The sequence below is a fragment of the Heterodontus francisci genome, chromosome 2 (genome assembly GCF_036365525.1).
Source record: "Heterodontus francisci isolate sHetFra1 chromosome 2, sHetFra1.hap1, whole genome shotgun sequence".
Classification (NCBI taxonomy): domain Eukaryota; kingdom Metazoa; phylum Chordata; class Chondrichthyes; order Heterodontiformes; family Heterodontidae; genus Heterodontus; species Heterodontus francisci.
In genome coordinates, this window is record NC_090372.1 from 39,373,256 (window position 1) to 39,399,888 (window position 26,633).

Sequence of the window (26,633 nt, forward strand, 5' to 3'; positions counted from 1 at the left end):
CTCCCCTCTCTCTCTCGCCCCTCTCTCTCTCTCTCTCGCCCCCTCTCTCTCTCTCTCTCGCACCCTCCCTCTCTCTCTCTCTCTCGCCCCCTCTCTCTCTCTCTCGCCCCCTCTCTCTCTCTCCCTCTCTCTCTCTCTCGCCCCTCTCTCTCTCTCTCGCCCCCTCTCTCTCTCTCTCGCCCCCTCTCTCTCTCTCTCGCCCCTCTCTCTCTCTCGCCCCCTCTCTCTCTCTCTCGCCCCCTCTCTCTCTCTCTCTCGCCCCCTCTCTCTCTCTCTCGCCCCTCTCTCTCTCTCTCGCCCCCTCTCTCTCGCCCCGCCTCCCTGTTTTCCTCTCGCTCTCTTGCCCCGATTTTAGCAATGAGCAGTGCTTCCACTAAGAACTGAATCGAGACTACCCGGTATGCCTGCAGCCAACGGGAGATAATATTTTCCCCCTTTTGGCTGGCTGGAATTTGAGCCAAATCTCTTAATTAAAAGGACAGTATTTTAATTTGCTGCACCACCCAGTTCCCGTTAATGTAATTTTGTTCCCTAGACCTGGGAAGTGGCGTTAAAAAGGTGGCTTCGATTGGGAGGCTAGCCGTGAGTAAGTAAACCTTTTTAAATATCGTTTTACGCACAGACTAAAATGATGTAGGGGGAAAAATATACATTTTTTGGAAGGATTAGTGTAGGAGAAGGATGCTATAAAGCATTTTCATGGAGTTTTCCTATTTAAAGAGTGAAATGGTCGAGAACTAAGATGTCATTGTATGTACATTATGCTGTAGGCAAGGATGTTTCAAGGAACTATTCCATAAATTGAGAATAAATGGCACTGAAAAAAAACTTCACTGATCTCATCAGTACGTTGTACAATATGGTAGAAACAGATTGTGTAAATTTTCTGAGTACACATCAATGACCGGGTGCCTCACTGACAGTATAAACGCAACTTTCCAGTAAGACTCACTGTAAGTCAAAAGTTAGACCCATCAGTTGACATATGGGGTGGTGTTATTTGCATATTTGTCACTTGAGTGATCTGGTCAACCCACTTGTGGGAAACAAGTGCCCTTGTAAGATTTTTTGTATCTCGTCTGTTTCCCCTTTATAGCGTTTAAAAATTGTGATCTGGCAAATGAATAGTATTCTCCTTTTTATAGCATGATTTAATCAATAATTTCTCAAATGTTGTAATGCTTGTGATTACATTCTTTGTTACTATCTATCATATCAATCACGATAAGATCATCTCTGATCTTACTTGTTTCACTCTCCACTCCCATCCACCTTCCATGCCCCAATACTACCTCCTTCTGTATCCACCCTGGAAAAAAACTACCTTAATTAATTTACAATCAAAATCCCAACTGTCCAGCCTTTGTCCCCTCCATTTGACACAACATTTCTATACCTCAGCTGCATCCTCACCTCCACCTTTGATGCCCTAGTCCCCAGTAAAGCCATTCGCCCCTTTCATCCTGACCATTCACTCCTGGTATGGCCCCCATCTCTACTTTCTTAAGTCCATGGGACATAGACTTGAAAGGATCTGGCAGACAACTGGTTAGTCATTCACTATCGAGTCCTGCTCTTGTCTGTTTGAACAGGATCATCCTGAAATGCAGAGATAACCCATGGATTCTTTTCTGTACTGCAAGCGTTATCGTAAACCCCTCTGCTCCCAGAGAGCTCATGGATTTCTTTATCACTAGGATCGCCTGATCAGCTACCTCAGCTGCATCCCTGCCTTCCGTGAGAGACAGGGCCAGCCTTCCTCAAATTCTCTGCTGCCCTAGCGCTGAACGCAAATCTTTGTATAGTTTTTTTCCTATCTCCCTTCATGCCCTTTCGAAGCTCGTCTTTTCCATGAGACCCATCTACTGTTCCCTCAACTAAACTGCTGGCCTCCCAACTTCCCCCTCCTGGTCCCCATCTTAGCTGATATTGGATATTGTTAACTGTTGTCTCTCTTCAGGTGTTGTCCCTCTCTCCTTTAAATCTGCCATCCTCATTTTTCTCCTCAAAAAAAAAACCCTTGACCCCACCATCCTTCCAAACTACTACTCCATCTCCAACCTTCCTTTCCTCTCAAGTCCTTGGAACGTGTTGTCTGCCCAATCCGTGCCCATCTTTACCGGAACTCCATGTTTGAATCCCTTCAATCAGGTTTCTGCCCCTGCCACAATATCAAAACAGCTCTTATCAAAGTCACATGAGATCCTTTGTGACTGTGATAAAGGTAAACTCTGCCTTCTCAACCTGTCTACAGCCTTTAAAGTGTCTCCATTGTCATCAGCTGGGTGTGACTACTCTTGTCTGCTTCCATTCTTCTCTATTTGATTGTAGCCAGAGTATCATTTGCAATAGCTTCTTTTCTTGCTTCCGCAGGGTTAACATTTCATGGTCCCCAACATGTTGTGGCAACATCCAGAAGCACAGTGTTACTTTTCACATTTACATTGACAACACTCAGCTCTACCTAGCCACCACTTCTCTTGACTCCTCCACTGTTGAATTATCGGACTGCTAGTCTGACATCCAGTACTGTTTGTTCAGAAATTTCCTCCCAGTTAAATAATGGGAAGGCTGAAGTCATTGCTTTCAATACCTGTTCCAAACTCCATTCCCTAGCTACTGACTCTATCCCTGTGCAATTGTCTGTTTGCAACCTTGGTGTCACATTTGACCTTGAGTTGAGCATCTGACCACATATTTGAGCCATCACAAAGACCACCTATTTCCACCTCCATAACATTGCCTGACCTTGCCCCTGCTTCAGTTCATCTGTTGAAACCCTCATTCATGCCTTTGTTACCTCTAGACTTGACCATTTCACCACACGCCTGACTGACCTCCCGAGTTCTACGCTGCGTAAACTTGAGGCTATCCAAAACTCTGCTGCCTGTGTCCTAACTCACATTAAGGGGAGGTGGTGGCAAAGTGGTATTGTCGCTGGGCTAGTAACCTAGAGACCCAGGGTATTTCTCTGGGGATATGGGTCTGAATCCCACCACAGCTGAAGGTGGAATTTGAATTCTGTTAATATATCTGGAATTAAAAGCTAGTCTAATGGCCATGAGACCATTATCGACTGTTGTAAAAACCCATCTGGTTCACTAATGTCCTTACCTGGTCTGGCTGACATGTGATTCCAGACCCACAGCAATGTGGTTGAATCTTGAATGCCCTCTGAAATGGCCTATCAAGCCACTCAGTTGTATTTAACTGCTATGAAGTCAATAAAATGGAATGAAACCAGGCAGACTACCTGGCATCGACCTAGGCACCGGAAACGACAACAGCAAACACAGCCCTGTCGACCCTGCAAAGTCCTCCTTACTAACATCTGGGGGCTTGTGCCAAAGTTGGGAGAGCTGTCCTGCAGATTAGTCGAGCAACATCCTGACATAGTCATACTCGCGGAATCATACTTCACAGACAATGTCCCAGACCCTGCCATCACCATCCCCTAGTATGTCCTGTCCCTCCGGCAGGACAGACACAGCAGCAGTGGCAACACAGTGGTATACATTCGGGAGGGAGTTGCCCTGGGAGTCCTCAACATTGACTTCGGACCCCATGAAGTCTCATGGCATCAGGTCAAACGTGGGCAGGGAAACCTCCTGCTGTTTACCACCTATGCCCTGCCTCAGCTGATGTATCAGTACTCCTCCATGTTGATCACCACTTGGAGGCAGCACTTAGAGTGGCAAGGGCGCAGAATGTACTCTGGGTGGGGGACTTCAATGTCCATCATCGAGTGGCTCTGTAGCACCATTACTGACTGAGCTGGCCGAGTCCTAAAGGACATAGCTGCTAGACTGGGTATGCGGCAGTTGGTGAAGGAACCAACAAGAGGGAAAAACCTACTTGACCTCGCCCTCACCAATCTGCCTGTCACAGATGCATTTGTCCATGACAGTACTGGTAGGAGTAACCATCACACAGTCCTCCTGGAGACAAGGTCCCGCCTTCACATTGAGGATATCCTCCATCGTGTTGTGTGGCACTTTCACCGTGCTAAATGGGATAGATTTCAGACAGATCTAGCAATGCAAAACTGGGATTCTATGAGGCGCTGTGGGCCATCAGCAGCAGCAGAATTGTACTCGACCACAATCTGTAACCTCATGGCCTGGCATATTCCCCACTCTACCATTACCAACAAGCCAGGAGACCAACCCTGGCTCATTGAAGAGTGCAGGAGGGCATGCCAGGAACTGCCCAGGCATACCTCAAAATGAGGTGTCAACCTGGTGAAGCTACAACTCAGGACTAATTGCGTGCCAAACTGTGTAAGCAGCATGCGATAGACAGAGCTAAGCGATCCCATAACCAGTGGATCAGATTTAAACTCTGCAGTCCTGCCACATCCAGCCGAGAATGGTAGTGGACAATTAAACAACTAACTGGAGGAGGTGGCTCCACAGATATCCCCATCCTCAATGATGGAGCCCAGCACATCGGTGCAAAAGATGAGGTTGAAGCATTTGCAACAGTCTTCAGCCAGAAGTGCCGAGTTGATGATCCATCTCGGCCGCTTCCTGAAGACCCCACCATCACAGATGCCAGACTTCAGCCACTACGATTCAAGAAACAACTGAAGGCACTGGATACTGCAAAGGCTATAGGCCCTGACAATATTCCAGCAATAGTACTGAAGACCTGTGCTCCAGAACTTGTCAAGCTGTTCCAGTACAGCTACAACACTGGCATTTACCCGCAATGTGGAAAATTGCCCGGGTATGTTCTGTATACAAAATGCAGGACAAGTCCAACCGAGACAATTACCACCCTATCAGTCTACTCTCAATCATCAGTAAAGTGATGGAAGGTGTCATCAGCAGTGCTATCAAGTGGCACTTCCTGAGCAATAACCTGCTCAGTGACGCTAAGTTTGGTTTCCGTCAGGGCCACTCAGCTCCTGGCCTCATTACAGCCTTGGTTCAAACATGGACAAAAGAGCTAAACTCAAGAGGTGAGGTGAGAGTGACTGCCCTTGACATCATGGCAGCATTTGACAGAGTATGGCATCAAGGAGCCCTAGCAAAACTGTAGTCAATGGGAATCGGGGAAAACTCTCTGCTAGTTGGAGTCATACTTAGTGCAAAGGAAAATGGTTGTGGTTGTTGGAGGTCAATCATCTCAGCTCCAGGACATCACTGCAGGAGTTCCTTAGGGTAGTGTCCTAGGCCCAACCATCTTCAGCTGCTTCATCAATGACCTTCCTTCAATCATAAGGTCAAAAGTGAGGAAGTTCGCTGATGATTGCACAATGTTCAGCACCATTCACGACTCCTCAGATACTGAAGCAGTTTGTGTAGAAATTCAGCAAGACCTGGACAATATCCAGGCTTGGGCTATTAAGTGGCAAGTAACATTCGTGCCACACAAGTGCCCGGCAATGAGCATCTCCGACAAGAGAGAATCTAACCATCTCCCCTTGACATTCAATGGCAGCATAATCGCTGAATCCCCCACTATCAACATCCTAGGGGTTACTATTGACCAGAAACTGAACTGGAGTAGCCATATAAGTACTGTGGGTACAAGAGCAGGTCAGTGGCTAGGAATCCTGCAGCGAGTAACTCGCTTCCTGACTCCCCAAAGCCTGTCCACCATCTACAAAGCACAAGTGGAGAGTACTCCATCACGCTCCTGACTTGCCTGGATGGGTGCAGCTCCAACACACTTAAGCTTGACACCATCCAGGACAAAGCAGCCCGTTTGATTGGCACCCATCCAGCACCTTCAACATGCACTTCCTCCACCACCAACGCACAGTGGCAGCAGTGTGTACCATTTACAAGATGCACTGCAGCAATGCACCAAGGCTCCTTGGACAGCATCTTCCAAACCCGTGGCCTCTACCAACTAGAAGGACAAGGGCAGCAGATGCATGGGAAGACCACCACCTGCAAGTTCCCCTCCAAGTCGCACACCATCCTGACTTGGAACTATATCGCCGTTCCTTCACTCGCTGGGTCAAAATCCTGAAACTCCCTTCCTAACAGCACTGTGGGTGTACCTACCTCCCATGAACTGTTGCAGTTCAAGAAGGTAGCTCACCACCACCTTCTCGAGGGTAATTTGGGTTGGGCAATAAATGCTGGCCTAGCCAGCGGCGCCCACATCCCATGAATGAATAAAAAAAAAAGTCCTATGACCACTTGGCTACCTGACTGACATTGGCTCCTGATCAAGCAGCGTCTTGATTTTAAAATTCTTGTTTTCAGATTCCTCCATGGCCTTACCCCATCCTTTTCTCGAATCTCCTTCAGCCCCACAACCCTCAGATATCTGTGCTCATCTAATTCTGTTCACTTGTGCATCCCGATTTTAATCGCTGTACAAATGATGGCTATGCCTTCAGTTGCCTAATCTCTGGAATTCCCTCCCTATATCTCTCTGTGCCTATACCTCGCTCTTTTTAAGACATTCCTTAAAACCTACCTCTTTGACCAAGCTTTTGGCCATCTGACATATCTCTTTGTGTACGGTGTCATTTTGTTTTATAATGCTCCTGTGAAGACCTTGGGATGTTTTGTTACAGTAAAGGCACTATATAAATATAAGTTCTTGTAAACTCTACTGAAAATGGAGCATGCGACAGCTACATTGTAGCAAAATAGAAATCTTGCTATGAGATAAAAAGACTGTTTAAAACTTAAAATCAAAAGTGTATGAACTGTTAGAATGCTGCAAAGTGTCACTGGTGTTGAGTAATGGAGAAATCACACTTGTTACCAGCTGGTCGGGAACAATTTCAGATGTTTTACACTCTTCAGCACCATTATATATTGAAATTGAAAACCAAGTCTGTGCATTCTTTATTTTAAAATTTAACTAATATGCTGTTACAACTTGATACCTATGAGTGACTGATCTTTCTCTGGTTAGCATAGGCTGGAAAGGAACACATTAGAGCCTGTGGTTGCCTAAAGATCTTAGCCACAGGGTGCAGAGAGACCGGGTCAGATGTCCATTGCTGATTGACCTGAAATTTTCAGTGGTTAGCTACACAGTGGCGTTGCAAATCTCATTTTGCTATTCAGATAATGCGCAGGAGGAGAGTTTGTGCATCTCGGCTGGTGAATGTTTGAGGATATTCGAATGGAGACAGGAAACAAATACATAAAAGATAAAAAATTCCCAACATAGTAATTGAGATTGTTCTTCTCTGCACTCTTCCTTTTTATAGAATCCACATGGTAGAGAATCCATATCTATGGCTAATGTTTGTGTGCATATTAACTTTTTTACACAATAGTTTGTACTTTAGTCAATTTAATACTAGGTTTGGCTGAACCTACACTTTAACAGTGCAACCTATTGTGCAAGTTGATGAGATAGGAACTCCTATACCTTTTCCATCACGACTCCCCCATCAATCCTGACCCTGACCTGCCCAAAAAGTCAACTTGAGTTTGATACCAGGTTAAATTACACAATGATGGCAGGTAGGTTTTTGAAAATCAACAGTACATCAGAGATGTTGAGCAGTTTAACAAAAATACTCTAAAATGAAGCGTATAATTGCATTCAGAGATCTGTTTTGTTAGAAACATCTTGTCATTGTTTCCCAGAAAGTGAATCTGAAGATAGTTCCGATGATGAGCCTCTGATTAAGAAACTTAAAAAGCCACCTACAGATGAGGAATTGAAGGAAACAGTCATGAAATTGTTGGTTGATGCAAACTTGGAAGAAGTCACAATGAAACAAATCTGCAAAAAGGTGAATTGTTCTTAATGTTTTATTACATAGGTGCCTCAGATTCCAATAAAGTTTAAACAAAACAGAAGTTCTTTGTATTATACTAGAAAACTTCACCTCGGTACTGAAGAAAAGACAGCTTGGGCTTTTAGTCTATTTAGGCCGGTGAGCCTTACATCAGTGGTAGGGAAATTATTAGAGAGGATTCTTCGGGACAGAATTTACTCCCATTTGGAAACGAACGAACTTATTAGCGAGAGGCAGCATGGTTTTGTGAAGGGGAGGTCGTGTCTCACTAATTTGATTGAGTTTTTTGAGGAAGTGACGAAGATGATTGATGAAGGAAGGGCAATGGATGTTATCTACATGGACTTCAGTAAAGCCTTTGACAAGGTCCCTCATGGCAGACTGGTACAAAAGGTGAAGTCACACGGGATCAGAGGTGAGCTGGCAAGGTGGATACAGAACTGGCTCAGTCACAGAAGACAGAGGGTAGCAGTGGAAGGGTGCTTTTCTGAATGGAGGGATGTGACTAGTGGTGTTCTGCAGGGATCCGTGCTGGGACCTTTGCTGTTTGTAGTATATATAAATGATTTGGAGGAAAATGTAGCTGGTCTGATTAGTAAGTCTGCAGACGACGCAAAGATTGGTGGAGTTGCGGACAGTGATGAGGATTGTTGGAGGATACAGAAGGATGTAGATCGGTTGGAGACTTGGGCGGAGAAATGGCAGATGGAGTTTAATCCGGACAAATGTGAGGTAATACATTTTGGAAGATCTAATGCAGGTGGGAAGTATACAGTAAATGGCAGAACCCTTAGGAGTATTGACAGGCAGAGAGATCTGGGCGTACAGGTCCACAGGTCACTGAAAGTGGCAACGCAGGTGGATAAGGTAGTCAAGAAGGCATACGGCATGCTTGCCTTCATCAGTCGGGGCATAGAGTATAAAAATTGGCAAGTCATGCTGCAGCTGTACAGAACTTTAGTTAGGCCACACTTAGAATATTGCGTGCAATTCTGGTCGCCACACTACCAGAAGGACGTGGAGGCTTTGGAGAGGGTACAGAAGAGGTTTACCAGGATGTTGCCTGGTCTGGAGGACATTAGCTATGAGGAGAGGTTGGATAAACTCGGATTGTTTTCACTGGAACGATGCAGATGGAGGGATGACGTGATAGAGATTTACAAAGTTATGAGCAGCATGGACAGAGTGGATAGTCAGAAGCTTTTTCCCAGTGTGGAAGAGTCAGTTACTCGGGGACATAGGTTTCAGGTGAGAGGGGCAAAGTTTAGAGGGGATGTGCAAGGCGAGTTCTTTACACAGAGGGTGGTGAGTGCTTGGAACTTGCTGCGGGGGAGATGTTGGAAGCAGATACGATAATGACGTTTAAGAGGCATCTTGACAAATACATGAATAGGATGGGAATAGAGGAATACGGTTCCCGGAAGTGCAGAAGGTTTTAGTTTAGGCAGGCATCCAGATTGGCACAGGCTTGGAGGGCCGAATGGCCTGTTCCTGTGCTGTGCTGTACTGTTCTTTGTTAAATAATCTCTCTTTGAAAGTGTGTAAAACCGGCCGGGGCTCACTATGGTGGATAATCGCCTGAATTTTAATAATGATGAAACTGACAGCAACTTCCAGTATCTGCATATGCGCAGTTAAATGTGGAAATCCAGAAGTTGCTGTCGGTGAGTCCCTGCTGCTCCACAGGGTGTGCTGTTGAAGTCCCCACAGATGGAAATCTTAGAAATAACTTGAATTGACATGAACTTCCACTTCTATTCTGTTAGTCTTAAAGTAAAAACCCTTGGAAAAAGTTATGCATTGTTGAATGAGATGTAAATTAGTTTTTAATGCCATACTAAGTTCATAATTACTGCTGAACAGCCTGACCTGTCTGGTCCCGAAAAGCTAATTTTATTTGTGGAATGTCCTATTTCTCCATTTAAAAAAAAATTCCATCTCTTTTTAAAATTCTTTTGTTTCATATTTCAGCTTCTACCTTAATCCCATATGTCCCAATCTTTATTTCACTGTAAAATGATTAAAAAGTGAAAGATAATCAGTGCTTTTAACTTCTTGATTTGCTGTCTTTGAGAATTCGTTTTCTTAAATGCGATTTACCACTTAGCCTGCTTGACAACATCTCGAGTGCTGGACGCCAAAGATCCCTTTGAGCTGACGCCAGAATGAAATTAATGTCAGGAAAATGGAATCCACGGCACGAAGCTCACTAAATCTTTTGTGGGTAACTTGCATTGAGGTCAGCGGCAAGCACGGTTACTTCGCCGTTGACCACAAAATCTGGCCTAGTGGCAATGGTAGATAATTGTGAGCACCCAAATTTTGATCTGCAATACCTTAAATGTAAGAACTGTGACGAGTGGAATACAAATAATGAATCCAACATTTGCAGGTTTAGTTAGCTAGAAGACATGAAACACAGTGAAAAAAGTTGTGCAAAGAGGTGATGACTCCTGCAGGCTTTGTCCGAGGAAAATCCTGACATGGCAGTAATGGGCATTCCATTGTATAGTTTTTGTGAGAATGAGTATTCTGATTTTTGAAGATATTTTTATATTGTATTTGTGATGGGTGTCAACCTATTTTGTGTTAGTACAACCGAGAGTCCTCTGCTAAATTAACTTGATTTTGTTTAAGAAAATGAGTTTTTACATGAAGGAATATTCAGCATATATTGAACTCCACCCATACTGACTATTCTTTCAAATCTGCATGCTTGTCCTTAAACCAATGCAGTCATTTTCATTGTATTTCAGTTCTTGTATTGTCCAATTCTTTTTCAAAATCTATGATTTTAAAAAATCATTCTGAAATAGGATGCATGCAAAGGAACCTGCAAAATATGGTTTTCTACAGTTGACATGTTGAGTGCGTCATGAACTTAAATTTGTTTCCATTTTGAGCAATTTCAGAAATGCACATTTTCATTCTTTAAAAGGTTTTCACAAATATTTATTTAAGAACTGCATCTGTTGTGCAAATGAGCCATGTTTTGTGAAGGATTTATTTTGTGATCTAGTACATATGAGCATAGGTGAATTAATAAAGCTTCTGAGTTGATTAAAGGGTTCTGTAAAATTATAAAAGAACATTTAGAATTTCATGCTTATCAGCAGTCGTAGTTATTGCAGCTATTGATGCAAATTCACAACTTCATTTTAAAGTATTCAAATGAGTAACATCAACAATTCTATTAATGTGACCCCGAAACAGCACAGAGGTCAGTAAAAACTAGCTGGGCTGAAGTTGTGCTTGCCGAAACAGCTTTAAATTTCTGAAGGGAGGTTTGATGGTATGTAATTGTTTTCCGCATAGGAAACAAATCCCTAGATTGAAAAAACAAGTGGTCAAAGACTAGGCTTACATTTTTGGCAACTGGTAATTACAGCTTGTCAGTGAAGTCTTCCACAAGACCTTACAAATAAGCTTAAGAAAGTAGTCCATTTCTTATTGTTTGTATGGGTTCCCTGATATGGGATGGTGCACACATCTAAAAGATTTTAAGGAGCACTCTGAGCAAACTTCAATCGCTTGCCAGTGACTCTATAATTCTTTTGTATTATGCATTTTACAATGCAGGTTAGTTACAAGGGAAGTGACCCTAAATGGAAGTATTGTCAGTTCTTGTATATATACTGTTTGCTTCCTGTGTCATGTATAGTTGTATACATGTATAGTTATACATCTGCGCATTCTAGTGTATGTCCATTTGCCGAAATACTAGGGGAAAACTGATGATTGATACAATGGATTGATGTGGTCGGGGGTGATGATCACACAAAAGAGTATTGAGTTCCATGCTCTTTCATTAGATTGCTAGTTGTGTATGTGTGTAGACTCTTTTTTACTTTCTAATTAACTGCATATCCAGTTAATGTGAATATGTTGAATGGCACTCTTATCCCTCAAGTTATGAAATTCTGCTTAAAATAAGGGCATGACTTTGTTTTCAATACTCAACTTTCAGCTATACTGTTCTTAAGTGAGTTTCTCTTTTCTTATTTAGGTATTTGCCAGCTATCCAGATTATGACCTCTCTGACAAAAAAGATTTTGTCAAGAACACTGTGAAAGAGGTATGTGTTCAGTACTCTTAATCTGGTATTTACTCTTTGATTTATAAATTGAATGATATTAATTATAGCAAAGTCCCATGAGGAAAGTAAAAAGTTGTAATTGAAACTAATAGGGTAAAATCATATTGCCTACTTTCAGACTGAAGGCTAGGAACAGTTCTATAATGGGATTTGGGGTAAATTTCAATATTTAAGGGCATTTTACAGTACCCATTTTAAAATGTGAACAGAAAATTGAAGTTTAACTTTTTAGTTTCAGTTCATTGGGTGTGTTTAATTCTTGTATGACTGAATGCAAGTATCCGCAGTCCCATTCAGAATTACAATAGTATTTAAATCTGGATTGCCTAATGTGAAATTGAGCATGACGTTTATAAGCATCTACATAATTTCTCCAATACCCATTTGGAGTCAGCTTGCTCTACCTTTTTGGATAGTGTTCAGTAAAATGCTGTGTGCTCAGTTGAGGATATTCTTACATGGCAGTCTAATATGCGATGGGCATCGGCCAGTTTGGTACTTTGCAAAGGAGAGTTCTTTGCTAGCTCAGCTTGATAATCTAAGAAAATTAGTCTACATTTAAAAAATGTAAATTTATTTGATAATTTATATATTATTGAACTCCCTGTATTGACTTATTTTCACTAGCAATCAGGAATATTCTTGACCCTGGCACCAGGGAGACAACACATCATCCTGGATTTTCGCTCGCGGCCACAGAAATGCCTATCTGTGCCCCTGCCTATAGAGTCCCCTATCACTACCACTCGCCTACACTTTGACCTTCCCTGCTGTACAACAGAGCCAGTCGTGGTGCCATTGACCTGGCTGCTGCTGCTGCTTTACCCTGAGAGGCCATTCTCCACCCCCCCCCCCCCCCGCCAACAGTATCCAAAACCGCTTACTTGGGGGAATAGTCACAGGGGACTCCTGCACCACCTGCCTGCCCCTCCTGACGGTCACCCCTCTATCTGGCTGAACCTGTGATGTGACCAGCTCCCTGAAACTCCTATCTGTGATACTTTCTGACTCCTGTATGCTCCTCAGTGAGTCCAACTGCCGCTCCAACCAATCCATGCGATCTGAAAGGAGCTGCAGCTGGACACATTTCCTGCAAATATAGTCGTCAGGGACATTTGACTTCTCCCTGATCTCCCACATTTCACAGGAGGAGCATACTACCCCACTGACTGCCATTTCCACCCCTCGCATTACTTCTGGCTTAAAAGAAAGACAGAAATTGGGAATTACCTCTAGGAAGAAGCTGCTGTCAATGCTGATGTCGATGTGAGTCGCTGACTCCGGGAATCTCCAAATCGGGGCCCTGCCGATCCCAGGCCTGTAACCAGTCCTCGGGCCCACACACCCACCTCGCGCCTCTGCGATGTCCCTGGGTGTGCAGCACCGGGCTAATCTCCGACTGCAGCCCCACGCTGTGTCCCGACCGGTGTGGGTAGGCCTCTCCGCGGGTCCTGGCGACTGCTGCTGTTGGTGTAGCCCGACTACTGGCTGTCTGCAGGTCGTCCAGTGCCGGCTCCCCAGTGCTGATGGTAGTGTCAGTGCGGGAAGCCTCTCCGCTACGCCAGGGACCAGAGCCTGGAGACGGCACCGGGGCTGCTCCGAGCGATGGACAAACCCAAACCTCCGGTGATAGGAAGCAGAGTTGCAGTCTGATTGAAAAGGCTGAAAGAAAGCAGGACTTTGCTCAAATATAGCATCGCTATATCAGTTTTATGCCATTGTCCATCGAAGACTAGAAAAGTTACAAGTAGGGAATGGTTTTCAGGGATCTGTCATTGGATGTTTGGGTATGACTGACGTTTGGGCAGTTGCACTCATTATTTTACAGTGGTTTTCCCAGATTCAAAAGTATTTTTTTTTCAGCACAATGCATAAAATGCATGCCAATTATTGGTTCTCTAAGATGTAGGGAAAGAACTGTTTGAGCAGGTCAAATTTTTGCACTTGATGCTTGTCTCCAAAAGAACGGTAGCAATCTGACTTATCCAAGACCTTTCTTGAATACCAAGGAACCTTCAAATTGTCATGGTTTGAGATAATGTCCTTGTTACACAGCTATCTGTGGAAGAAGAATGTATACTTTTGAGAGTTCCACAGCCATTACTTGAGATTCAGCTTTGTCAGTGTGTTTCTGGTAGAAGGTTTTAGTGACCTTTTGTAGCTTTCGAACTTGAATAACCATTCAACAGGTCTTGAGTTTACAAGAAACATGGGCTTTCTCATCAGTCTCTGCTACTTTTGGATTCACCTTCTATGGGATCTATTTTCTTGCACCTCAAAGCAGTCTTGCTACTACCAAAACATTTCAGGATGTATAGTTTGAAGCAGGAGTCAGTCTTGGTAGTGTTTGTTGTTCCTGGGGTTGCTGCTAATAGTAAAATGTACTAAGGCACTTCACAGGAGTGTTTTCGCAGACAATTTGACAGAGTCGCAGAGATATTCGAACAGGTAAGCAAAAGCTTAGACAAAGAGAAGTTTTAAGCAGTGCCTTAAAGGAAGAGGGAGAGGCAGAGAGGTTTAGGGAGGGAATTCCATTGCTTACAGCTTAGGCAGCTGAAGGCATGACTGCCAATGGTGAAGTGATTAAAATTGAGGATGCGTGAGAAGTCAGAAATGGTGCAGAGATCTTGAAGGATTATAGGGCTGGAGGAGGTTAGAGATGGGGAGAGATGAAGCCAAGGAAGGATTTGCAACAAGATTGTGAATTTTAATTGAGGCTCTGCTGGACCAGTTGCCCATGTAGATAAGCGAGAATAAGGGGGCTGGGTGAATGGGACTTGGTGCGAGTTAGGATATGGGCAGCAGAAGTTTCATGAGCTCGTTTACAAGGGCTGCAAGGTGAGTTAACAGCCAGGATAGCATTGGAATGGTCAAGGTATGGATTAGCGTTTCAGCAGCAGATAAGCTGAGGGAAGGGTGGAGAAGTGTGGTGTTAGAGGTGAAAGTAGGTGGTATTGGTGATGGAGAGGATATAGGGTTGGAAGTTCAGCTCTGTCAAAAAGGACACTGAGGCTGCAAACTGTCTAACCTCAGTGATTAGGAGTTGGAGTCAGTGACTTTGCTCTTCCTAATATTTAATTGGATGAAATTTCCGCTCATTTAATATTGGAGGTTGAACAGGCAGCACTACAAATCTAAGGTAGTGTAGGGGTCGAGAGAGGTGCTGGTGAGTTGGAGCTGGATTTTGTCAGTGTATGTGTGGAATCTGACATTGTGCTTTGCAGATGAGAAGTAGGAGGGGGCTATGGATAGAACCTTGGAGGAACTCCAGGGCTAATGGTTCAGGAGCAGGAAGAGAAACCATTGTATGTGATTCTGTGGCTAGGGCTGGAAAGATAGGAATGGAACCAGGAGAGGTGTTAAAGGAGGATTATGTGGTCAGCTGTGTTAAAGGCTTCAGTCAGGCCAAGAAGGGTAGTTTGCCATGGTCACAGTCACATTGGATGTGATTTGTGACTTTTAGAACTGTTGTTATGATGGGCAGAAAACTGATTAGAGGGGCTCAAACATGGAGTTCTGGGAAAGGTGGGCTTGGATTTGAGAATTGACAATACATTCAAAGACTTTGGAGAGGAAAGGGAGGTTGGTGATGGGATGGTAATTTGCAAGGACAGAGGGCTCGAGGGGGGTGATATATCTGGTGAGTGGAACAGTACCTGAGGACAGGGAACTATTAATGTTAACTAAGATGGAGGTCAGCAGTTTAATGGAATAGGGTCAAGAGAGCGGGAGCTGCATCTTGCAGGTAAGGTTGGAGTTGCATGCTTTTGAGAAGGCAAGTAAAGGTGTCCAAAGGAAACCCAATCTCAGTCCGAATGCCGGAGCCAGAAGCCTGACATGCCCCGCCCAAACCCGACACATGTCGTTGGATCTCGTTTGGGTCGGGTTGGGTAGCAGGCCTTTACATCAGTACATTGGTAAAGGCCTGCTACCCGACAGTGTGTCTGGTTTGGGCCGGGTCGGTATGGACTGGACTTCCGGGTCCAGCATTCGGGCTCAGTCGGGTTTTAAAGGCAAGCATAAGAGTTTGAGGGGGCTTTCTTACTAGAGTTAAGCAAGCCTTCTCTAGCTAAGTTCAAACATAAAATGAAGCCAAAAACAAATTGGGTATCACAGTAAGAACCAAATTTGGCTTTTCATGATTCAGAAACCCCCTTGAGTGCAGTCTGGCCAGCTACACTTTTCTTAAGAATAGAAGTTTGGATAGACAGTATTGCAGTAGTAAGCTCATCAGTAAGTAAGGTGCAACTATGGCATTGGTGTCCAAGAATCCTTATAAACCATCTGCTTAACACCATCTCCAGTGTAGAATGTGGCAGCAGACATCCTCAGGAGGGGCATGGTTCAGCTATGAAATGGAGTGACCACATCTGAAATAACTCATTAACCTCAATGAATGAATCACTGTTTCCAGTTACCTTTCCAAACAAAAGGCTTCTAGTGTTCTATTACAGGACCTGAACCATCGGGATAGTAAAAATCTGCAGTTTTTCCATCACCTGGCAAGAAAGGTTCCCTTATACCTTGCCTCCATTTTCTTGTATCCAGCTTATAAGAACCGAGCTAAGGAACCTAGTCATTTCTAGTAGTATTCTATCAACTAGAAAAAAAACAATGTTCCCAGTCCTCTTTGCTCTGAGCATCACTCAAATTCTAAAGATACTGGATCAGCAGAATAAACAAAATTTTTGCCTACGCTTGAGCTTCATTTCATCTGCTATCTTAGCTTGAGAAGGTTGCCTTAGATTTGCCTTCTCATCCTGTAATGCCAAGTGAAAAGATTTGTCAGGACATCGTGGAGTTAATATCCTAGCTACCCTATGTTACTTCCACATAATGGGACTGTTTTCTTGTTTTACGGCTAAGTTGTAGCATTTGGTCTATATCTTGTGTTGAGAATTGTGAAAAGGGCCTAGAAAGTCTGATCATGCGTTTGGCAACTCGTAGTTTGTTCCGAGTCAACTTGAATATTCATCTGATTTTAAATTCCTCATTCTGAAAACAGTCCCTTTGCCAGTTTTCATCTGGCAGGTTGAGTAAATGCCATTCCTTCACCACCTGCTCGTTGGATGTGCATACCATTTTTTGGATAAAATTTTAGCTGGGTTTCACTTCTCAAAATGACTTTGGATTTTTTTGTTGTTGCCCTGCTTCCTTCAGTAAAGTTTGAATTTGTTTGCAGTTTTATAGCACTGTTAAAATGTAGAAAGGACTTGTAGAGAAAGTCAACAAGATGCCTTGGGTCACCAAGGATGGCAAATATGGGGAATAGATTGCTGTGGTGGATAGATATTTTTGGTGATAATTCAATTTTTGAAGTTTGGGAGCACCCATTCAGATCACACTGGTCTTTTCCAAACCTGTGATTCATAGGTTCTGTTAAAGCTGTGTCGATAGCAATTCTCAAAGCAGACAAGGCAGTGACTGTTGGAAAAAGTGTGAACAACCACATCTACCTTGTGTTGATTTACCTGATGAAAATAATCTCTGTCCCCTTACATAGGGATTTCTCCTACTCACTTAAGCTTATATTTTCTCCTGAATGCAGCACCAGTTTTTCCAAGTCTCATCATTAGCTAGAGTCCCCTAATCCTTGAAATCATCTAATGGAATCATCTAATTGTAGCCTCACCAACATGTCTAATCACCCCTCCTCCCTGAACCCTACTGTGAGATCTCTCCACCCTTCCAATTCTGGCCTCTTGCATATTCCCTATTTTAATCACTGGAATTCTGTCCCTAAACATCTGCACCCCTCTCTCCTTAAAACCTAGCTTTGACCAAGCTTTTGGTTACCTGTTCTACTATCTCCTTATGCGCTTGGGATGTTTTACTATATTACAGGTGATATAAATGCAATTTGTTATTGCTTAAGTTTTCTAACCCTTGTTCAGCTCATTCCCTCACTCTGCTTCTCTCTCCACAGATGCTACCAGAGCTGCTGAGTATTTCCAGCATCCACAGTGTTTTGCTTTTGTGTCCATGTTGATTCCCCTGACTGGATCTCAATGAGAGCATATAGTTAGAGAATTGGGAAAACTGGAGTTGCATTCAGTGCAAGGATAAATTGGTTATGACCTCATAGTGAAGGCGTCCCTTGGCAGCAGTGATCATAATTATTGAATTTTACATTCAGTTTGAGGGAGAGAAGAGTGGGTCTAAGACGAGTATTTTAAACTTAAATAAGGGCAATGATGAGGCCATGAAAGCAGAGCTAGCTAAAGTGAACTGACAAGTTGGGTTAAGGGATAGGTCAACAGAGATGCAGTGGCATACATTTAAAGGGATATTTCAGAATACACAGAATTCCAACGAGAAAGAAAAATTCCAAGGAGAGGACCCACCATCCGTGGTTAACTAAAAATGTTAAAAATAGTAACTTGCTTAAAGAAGAAGCATATAATTGCGCAAGATGGGTGGCAAGTCAGAAGACTGGACAGAATGTAAAAGACAGCAAGGAATGACTAAAATGCTAATGAGGGAAGAATTAGAGTATGAGAGAAAGCTAGTTAGAAATATGAAAACCGATAGGAACAGTTTCTATGTGTAGTTTTAAAAACTAAGTTAAAGTGAGTGTTGATCCAATTGAAAGTGGGTCTGGGAATAAATAAGGAGATGGCAGATGAATTGAACAGATATTTTGCATCGGTCTTCACTATTGAGGATACAAATAACATCCCAGAAATAGCTGTAAATCAGGAAATGGAAGGGAAGGAGGAACAGGAAAATTACAATCACCAGGACTGTGGTACTGAGCAAATTGTTGAATCTGCGGGCTGACAAGTACCCGGGTCCTAAAAGAAGTGGCTAGTGGGATAGTTGAGGCGCTGGTTTTAATTTTCCAAAATTCCCTAGATTCAGGGAAGGTTCCATTAGATTGGAAAATAGCCAATGTAATTCCTTTATTCAAAAAGGGAGGGAGACAGAAAGCAGGAAACTACAGGCCAGTTGGCTTAACATCTGTCTTAAGGAAAATGTTAGAAGCTGCTATTAAAGGAGTTCTAGCAGCGCACCTCAAAATTCAAGATAATCAGGCAGAGTCGACATGATTTTGTGAAAGGGAAGTAAAGTTTGACCAATTTGTTGGAGCTCTTTGAAGAAGTAATGTGCTATGGATGAAGGGGGACAGGTGGATGTACTGAACTTTTCCAGAGGGCATTTGATAATGTGCCACATCAAATGCTATTGTGGAAAATAAAAGCTCTTGGTGTAGGGGTAACATATTGGCATGGATAGAAGATTGGCTAGCTAACAGGAAACTGAGTAGGCTTAAATGGGTAGTTTTCTGGTTGGCAAGATGTAACGAGTTGTGTGCCGCAGGGATCAGTGCTGGGACCTCAACTTTTTACAGTTTCTAAATGACTTCGATGAAGGGACTGAGGGTATGGTTGTTAAATTTGCTAATGACACAAAGATAGGTAAGAAAGTAAGTTGTGAAGAGGATATGAGACTACAAAGGGATGTAGATAGATTGAGAGTGGGCAAAGATTTGGTAAATGGAGTTCTTTCTTTCTTTCTTTTGGGCCTCCTTATCTCAAGAGACAATGGATACAAAGAACAAAGATAATTACAGCACAGGAACAGGCCCTTCGGCCCTCCAAGCCTGCGCCGATCCAGATCCTCTCTCTAAACATGTCGCCTATTTTCTAAGGTTCTGTATCTCTTTTCTTCCTGCCCATTCATGTATCTGTCTAGATACATCTTAAAAGACTCCATCGTGCCCGTGTCTACCACCTCCGCTGGCAACGCGTTCCAGGTGCCCACCACCCTCTGCGTAAAGAACTTTCCACGCATATCCCCCCTAAACATTTCCCCTTTCACTTTGAACTCGTGTCCTCTAGTAATTGAAACCCCCACTCTGGGAAAAAGCCTCTTGCTGTCCACCCTGTCTATACCTCTCATGATTTTGTACACCTCAATCAGGTCCCCCCTCAACCTCCGTCTTTCTAATGAAAATAATCCTAATCTACTCAACCTCTCTTCATAGCTAGCGCCCTCCATACCAGGCAACATCCTGGTGAACCTCCTCTGCACCCTCTCCAAAGCATCCACATCCTTTTGATAATGTGGCGACCAGAACTGTACGCAGTATTCCAAATGTGGCCGAACCAAAGTCCTATACAACTGTAACATGACCTGCCAACTCTTGTACTCAATGCCCCGTCCGATGAAGGAAAGCATGCCGTATGCCTTCTTGACCACTCTATTTACCTGCGTTGCCACCTTCAGGGAACAGTGGACCTGAACACCCAAATCTCTCTGGACATCAATTTTCCCCAGGACTTTTCCATTTACTGTATAGTTCACTCTTGAATTGGATCTTCCAAAATGCATCACCTTGCATTTGCCCTGATTGAACTCCATCTGCCATTTCTCTGCCCAACTCTCTATCTATACGCGCCTGGAGGTGGTCAGTGGTTTGTGAAGCAGCGCCTGGAGTGGCTATAAAGGCCAATTCTGGAGTGACAGGCTCTTCCACAGGTGCTGCAGAGAAATTTGTTTGTTGGGGCTGTTGCACAGTTGGCTCTCCCCTTGCGCCTCTGTCTTTTTTCCTGCCAACTACTAAGTCTCTTCGACTCGCCACAATTTAGCCCTGTCTTTATGGCTGCCCGCCAGCTCTGGCGAATGCTGGCAACTGACTCCCACGACTTGTGATCAATGTCACACGATTTCATGTCGCGTTTGCAGACGTCTTTATAGCGGAGACATGGACGGCCGGTGGGTCTGATACCAGTGGCGAGCTCGCTGTACAATGTGTCTTTGGGGATCCTGCCAGCTTCCATGCGGCTCACATGGCCAAGCCATCTCAAGCGCCGCTGACTCAGTAGTGTGTATAAGCTGGGGGTGTTGGCCGCTTCAAGGACTTCTGTGTTGGAGATATAGTCCTGCCACCTGATGCCAAGTATTCTCCGAAGGCAGCGAAGATGGAATGAATTGAGACGTCGCTCTTGGCTGGCATACGTTGTCCAGGCCTCGCTGCCGTAGAGCAAGGTACTGAGGACACATGCCTGATACACTCGGACTTTTGTGTTCCGTGTCAGTGCGCCATTTTCCCACACTCTCTTGGCCAGTCTGGACATAGCAGTGGAAGCCTTACCCATGCGCTTGTTGATTTCTGCATCTAGAGACAGGTTACTGGTGATAGTTGAGCCTAGGTAGGTGAACTCTTGAACCACTTCCAGAGCGTGGTCGCCAATATTGATGGATGGAGCATTTCTGACGTCCTGCCCCATGATGTTCGTTTTCTTGAGGCTGATGGTTAGGCCAAATTCATTGCAGGCAGACGCAAACCTGTCGATGAGACTCTGCAGGCACTCTTCAGTGTGAGATGTTAAAGCAGCATCGTCAGCAAAGAGGAGTTCTCTGATGAGGACTTTCCGTACTTTGGACTTCGCTCTTAGACGGGCAAGGTTGAACAACCTGCCCCCTGATCTTGTGTGGAGGAAAATTCCTTCTTCAGAGGATTTGAACGCATGTGAAAGCAGCAGGGAGAAGAAAATCCCAAAAAGTGTGGGTGCGAGAACACAGCCCTGTTTCACACCACTCAGGATAGGAAAGGGCTCTGCTGAGGAGCCACCATGTTGAATTGTGCCTTTCATATTGTCATGGAATGAGGTGATGATACTTAGTAGCTTTGGTGGACATCCGATCTTTTCTAGTAGTCTGAAGAGACCACGTCTGCTGACGAGGTCAAAGGCTTTGGTGAGATCAATGAAAGCAATGTAGAGGGGCATCTGTTGTTCACGGCATTTCTCCTGTATCTGACGAAGGGAGAACAGCATGTCAATGGTCGATCTCTCTGCACGAAAGCCACACTGTGCCTCAGGGTAGACGCGCTCGGCCAGCTTCTGGAGCCTGTTCAGAGCGACTCGAGCAAAGACTTTCCCCACTATGCTGAGCAGGGAGATTCCACGGTAGTTGTTGCAGTCACCGCGGTCACCTTTGTTTTTATAGAGGGTGATGATATTGGCATCGCGCATGTCCTGGGGTACTGCTCCCTCGTCCCAGCACAGGCATAGTAGTTCATGTAGTGCTGAGAGTATAGCAGGCTTGGCACTCTTGATTATTTCAGGGGTAATGCTGTCCTTCCCAGGGGCTTTTCCGCTGGCTAGAGAATCAATGGCATCACTGAGTTCCGATTTGGTTGGCTGTATGTCCAGCTCATCCGTGACTGGTAGAGGCTGGGCTGCATTGAGGGCAGTCTCAGTGACAGCATTCTCCCTGGAGTACAGTTCTAGGTAGTGCTCAACCCAGCGGTCCATCTGTTTGCGTTGGTCAGTGATTATGTCCCCCGATTTAGATTTGAGGGGGGCGATCTTCTTGATGGTTGGCCCAAGAGCTCTCTTCATGCCATCATACATTCCTCTGATGTTTCCGGTGTCTGAGGCCAGCTGAATATGACTGCATAGGTGTTGCCAGTAGTCGTTTGCGCAACGCCTAGCTGTTCTTTGTGCAGTACTTCTGGCTGCTTTAAGTGCTGCGGATGTTAAATCGCTGGGGGCTTTCTTGTAGTTCAACAGTGCAATGCGCTTAGCGGCTATGACGGGTTCCAGCTCTTCATTATGAGATTGAAACCAGTCTGCATTTCTCTTCGCACGTTTGCCGTAGGTGGTCAAAGCTGACTCATAGATGGCGTCTCTGATGTGGGCCCACTTGGTCTCAGCATCCCCTGTGGGAGTGTTTTGAAGGGCTGTTACAAGTGAATTTAGAAATTTTTGTAACAGCTGTGGGTGAGAAATTCTGCTCATGTTGATGAGCGGGTGGCCCTTCTGCTTGGAATGATGCAACTTCTTTGGTCTGAGTCTAACCTTGCTGCACACCAGGGAGTGGTCGGTGTCGCAGTCCGCACTGTGGAAGCTGCGTGTGATTTGAACACTGTTTAAGGCGGCTCGCCTTGTGACAATGAGGTCTAGCTGGTGCCAACGACGCGATCTTGGGTGCCTCCATGAAACCTGGTGACAGGGTTTAGTGTGAAAGAACGAGTTGGTGATGCAGAGGTTATGATCGGTACACAACTCAAGCAGTTTCTGCCCGTTCTCATTCATCCTTCCAACGCCATAGCGCCCAAGGCAGGAGGGCCATGAGTCATGGTCGGCCCCAACCCTGGCATTAAAGTCCCCCAGCAGGAATAGGTGTTCGGTGTTGGGGATGCTGCTAATGATATGGAGTTGTTCATAGAACTGGTCTTTAGCTTCAGGTGGGGAGCAGAGTGTTGGAGCATAGATGCTGAGTAGGTGTACTGGACCAGAGGTGGTGAGCAGTCGGATGGACAGTATGCGTTCCGAGCCATTTGAGGGAGGCTCTATCATGCTGAGCAAGGAGTTTCTGATGGCGAAGCCCACTCCATGCTGTCTTGGTTCTTCAGGATCCCTGCCCTGCCAGAAGAAGGTGTAGTCTTGCTCTGCTAGAGAGCCACTCGCGGGGAGGCGAGTCTCCTGAAGTGCTGCAATGTCCACATTGAATCTACTGAGCTTGTTGTTAATGATGGCGGTCTTCCGAGAATCGTTGATTTGTGTAAGGTCTTCCGACAGGCCAGGACACATAGTTCTGACGTTCCAGCTTGCAAAGCGAAGGGCTGGTACCTTCTTTCCTTTTTTCATGTTGTTTGGTGCGGTGTATCAGTCCACCTTTTGGGCAATGACCCTGAGCTCCAAGCACCCATTGAAGCAGGCAGACTGTGGCGGGACAGAACCTTATTGACCGGGGGCTGCCCGGTTTGAGGCGGGCGGTAGCTGTCCAGTGAGGTGCAATGACCTCTCCCATCGACAAAGGCAACCCGTGGCGCCCAGTTTCTACGCCAATTTATCTGGACTTATAACCCGTAACTGCTGCCTTCCGTGTTGTTTTAGTCGCTGTGAGGCAACTATGGAGTGACCTCCATGGCGCATGCCTGGGCAAATTTATGGAGGTTGAGAGTTGCCCAGTCGTCAAAACCCCCCTCTCGGCCTTTCTGGTGAGGTCCAAAGGAGTGCAGGACACGACGTTTGGCACCAGTATGGCTGCAGGAACTGCCGGAAACATGCCAAAGGTGACACGTGACCGCCTACGGGGTTCCGCTCCGGATTTTCTGTTAGGGTTTACTCCCTTGGTCTCTCCCGAGACGCCCACAAGGCAGTGGGGTTGTTGGGGCCCCTACACAGGTGTAGGATGGTGCCGGTGGGAGGAGGGGATGCAAGGGGGAAGGTTGAGGGAGGAGGTGGGGGGGGGGTGCAGGGGAAGGGGGTGCGGGGTGAAGATGGTGCGGGGGGGGGGGCGGGCTGGGACGGGGTTGTGAGGGGGTGGTGGTGGGAGGGGGGGGGAAGCTGGTGCAGGTAATAAGCCATTTCCTCAGTGCCCACCATCGACGTCCGGAAAGCTCATCCACGTCCTTCGGGAGGTGAAGCATCATTTGGCAGACTTAGAGGTGATTACATTTGCTAAGGGTTTTTTTTTTGCAGTGGTTTAAATAAAGGCATGCAGCATTGCCGACAGTGCGCTGCAGATGCTCTCCAAGCCATCTCCCGCGGGCGCTTTGAAGTTGCGGCCGGGGGGGCCGTTCGTGGATTTTTTGGGTGTTCGGGGCACCTTTTCTCAGGACTTCTCTCGGGTCCCGCAGCTCCTTCTTCACCTCAATGGACTTACCGCATGCCGTGGCTGCAGACACTCTGGACTGTGAAGACAGCAGGATCGGAGATTGAAGTATCGGCAGCTGTGCTCGTCAGTTTCATCCGGATCAATTTCATTGAGAAAACAAAGAGCAGGTGTGGCTGGGGGAGGGCAGTGGGCCCAGGTAACATACACTAAACTAACTGTTAGCCTTTAGATAGGGCTAAAATGAACTGTATAATGTTGGAAAGTGTGAATTTGTCCATTTTGGCAGGAAGAATAAAAAAAACATTATCTAAATGGTGAGAGATTGGAGAGGGATCTGGAGGTCCCTGTGCATGAATTGCAAAAGGTTAGTATGCAGGTACAGCACCTAATTAGGAAAGCTAATAGAATGTTATTGTTTAATGCGAGGGGAATTGAATACAAAGGTAAGGAGGTTATGCATCAGTTATACCACATCTGGAGTACAGTGTACAGTATTGCTATCCTTATTTAAGGAAGTATGTAAATACATTGGAAGCAGTTCAGAGAAGGTTTACTAGACTAATACCTGGAATGGGTGGGCTGTCTGATGAAAGGTTGGACAGGCTAGGCTTGTATCTGCTGGAGTTTAGAAGAGTAAAGGGCAACTTGATTGAAACATACAAGATCTTGAGGGGTCTTGACAGGGTGGATGTGGAAAGGATGTTTCCTCTCGTGGGAGAATCTAGAACTTGGAATTTTTTTTGAGGGTTGCGAGTCTTTGGAATTCTCTTCCTCAAAAGGTGGTGGAAGCAGTCTTTGAATATTTTTAAGGCAGAGGTAGGTTCTTGACGAGCAAGGGGGGGAAAGGTTATTGGGGGTTGGCAGGAATGTGGCTACAATCAGATTATGTTGAGTAACGGAGCAGGCTCAAGGGGCCTACTCCTAGTTTGTATGCTATGTATTGAAGATCTTGCAAAGACATGAGAGGGTAAATAGTGATTAGTTATATTAGTCAATGAATCCAAGAGCTCAGTGATATCTCTTTAATGTGGCTTCGAACAGTTTTCCTCAATGTGTGGCTTAGTGGTCTAGTACTTGCCTCCTGCCCCCCCCCCCCCCCACCTCTCTCAAATCCCTGTACCTTTAACTATTTTAGAAAATTATAGTGATATTAAATTATATATTATGTCTAAACTCGAACTTGAGTGGATTGTTTTTATAGTTCATAATGAAGGGGATTGAATGAAAATCTGACCAGCAGTTGTGGTTGAAATTGTCATTAGGTTAACGAGTGGGAGTTCTGTAGAACAGAACTGATCTGTAGCTCAGTGCAACTTGAACATTCCAATCTATAAGCTATAGATCTGACTTGAGACTTCTTAACATCCAAGTTTTAGGTATGCAAAGCAGGGAATGAGATAGGAAAGTATAAGCTTGGGTTTGGTTTATTAGAACTTGAAATTAGCATCAGCTGTTGTAGGAATGCACATTCAGCTAGAACAGGAAAATTATAAATGAGCTTTTTAGATGCTGTCCTAAGTGACTTTATAAATATTTTATTTTTCAGTTGATTTCGTGATGAAACTGTCCTGGTTCAAAGAAACCAGCAAAGGAGTGTTAAGAAGGCACTGCTTCCATGTTTCAGTGAATTGAGAAATGGGATTGTTTAACACCAGCACAAATGAGAATGTATTTCTTTGTAAACCAGTGGGGATTATGTAGAATCAGTCTTGTATGCCAATGTAAATTGAACATCTTTCAACCTATAGATCTGAGTTTTAAGACTTAAGTTTTATGTTACTTTATAGTACGCTACTAGCTTTTTTAAATGTTTGAAAGTGTACATTTGAATCTGTTGAGCTGTGAATAAATTACCCAGTTAATTCGTTATTATTATGGTTGTTAGGCATGTCTCATTTCTCACCAGCTAGAGTCCAGTTAAATGAGTTGGAAAATATTTTAGCCTCTCTTCCTTAGCTTTACGTTTCCACACACTTGCATGTGCTGTATCTTTCACTGTTCAGCAGTTTAGTTTTTATCTGACTTTAATTTGATCTTCCTTTTGTATTTAAATGTCTTCAGAGCAAGGCCATAGTTTTAATCTTGTAAGAGGGGAAAATTTTATTGGAGATGCAGTATGTATACTTCTGTAAGTTAAGTTCTTATTTTATAGAACTTGTATTGAGGATTGTCTATGGAACAATTACTTGCCCCAGTTCCCCATGATAAAATAAAAACTAACTTTGTACACAAGTCAAA

General features: G+C 44.6%; 1 long non-coding RNA gene across 1 annotated transcript; it reads left to right on the forward strand.

Moving 5' to 3' along the window:
* The first annotated feature begins 514 nt into the window (after positions 1-514).
* Positions 515-26,630, forward strand: LOC137383846 (uncharacterized). Its single transcript, XR_010977477.1, has 4 exons — positions 515-586; positions 7,572-7,720; positions 11,733-11,801; positions 25,942-26,630. It is a non-coding gene; the product is annotated as an uncharacterized lncRNA (long non-coding RNA).
* The last annotated feature ends 3 nt before the right edge of the window (positions 26,631-26,633 follow it).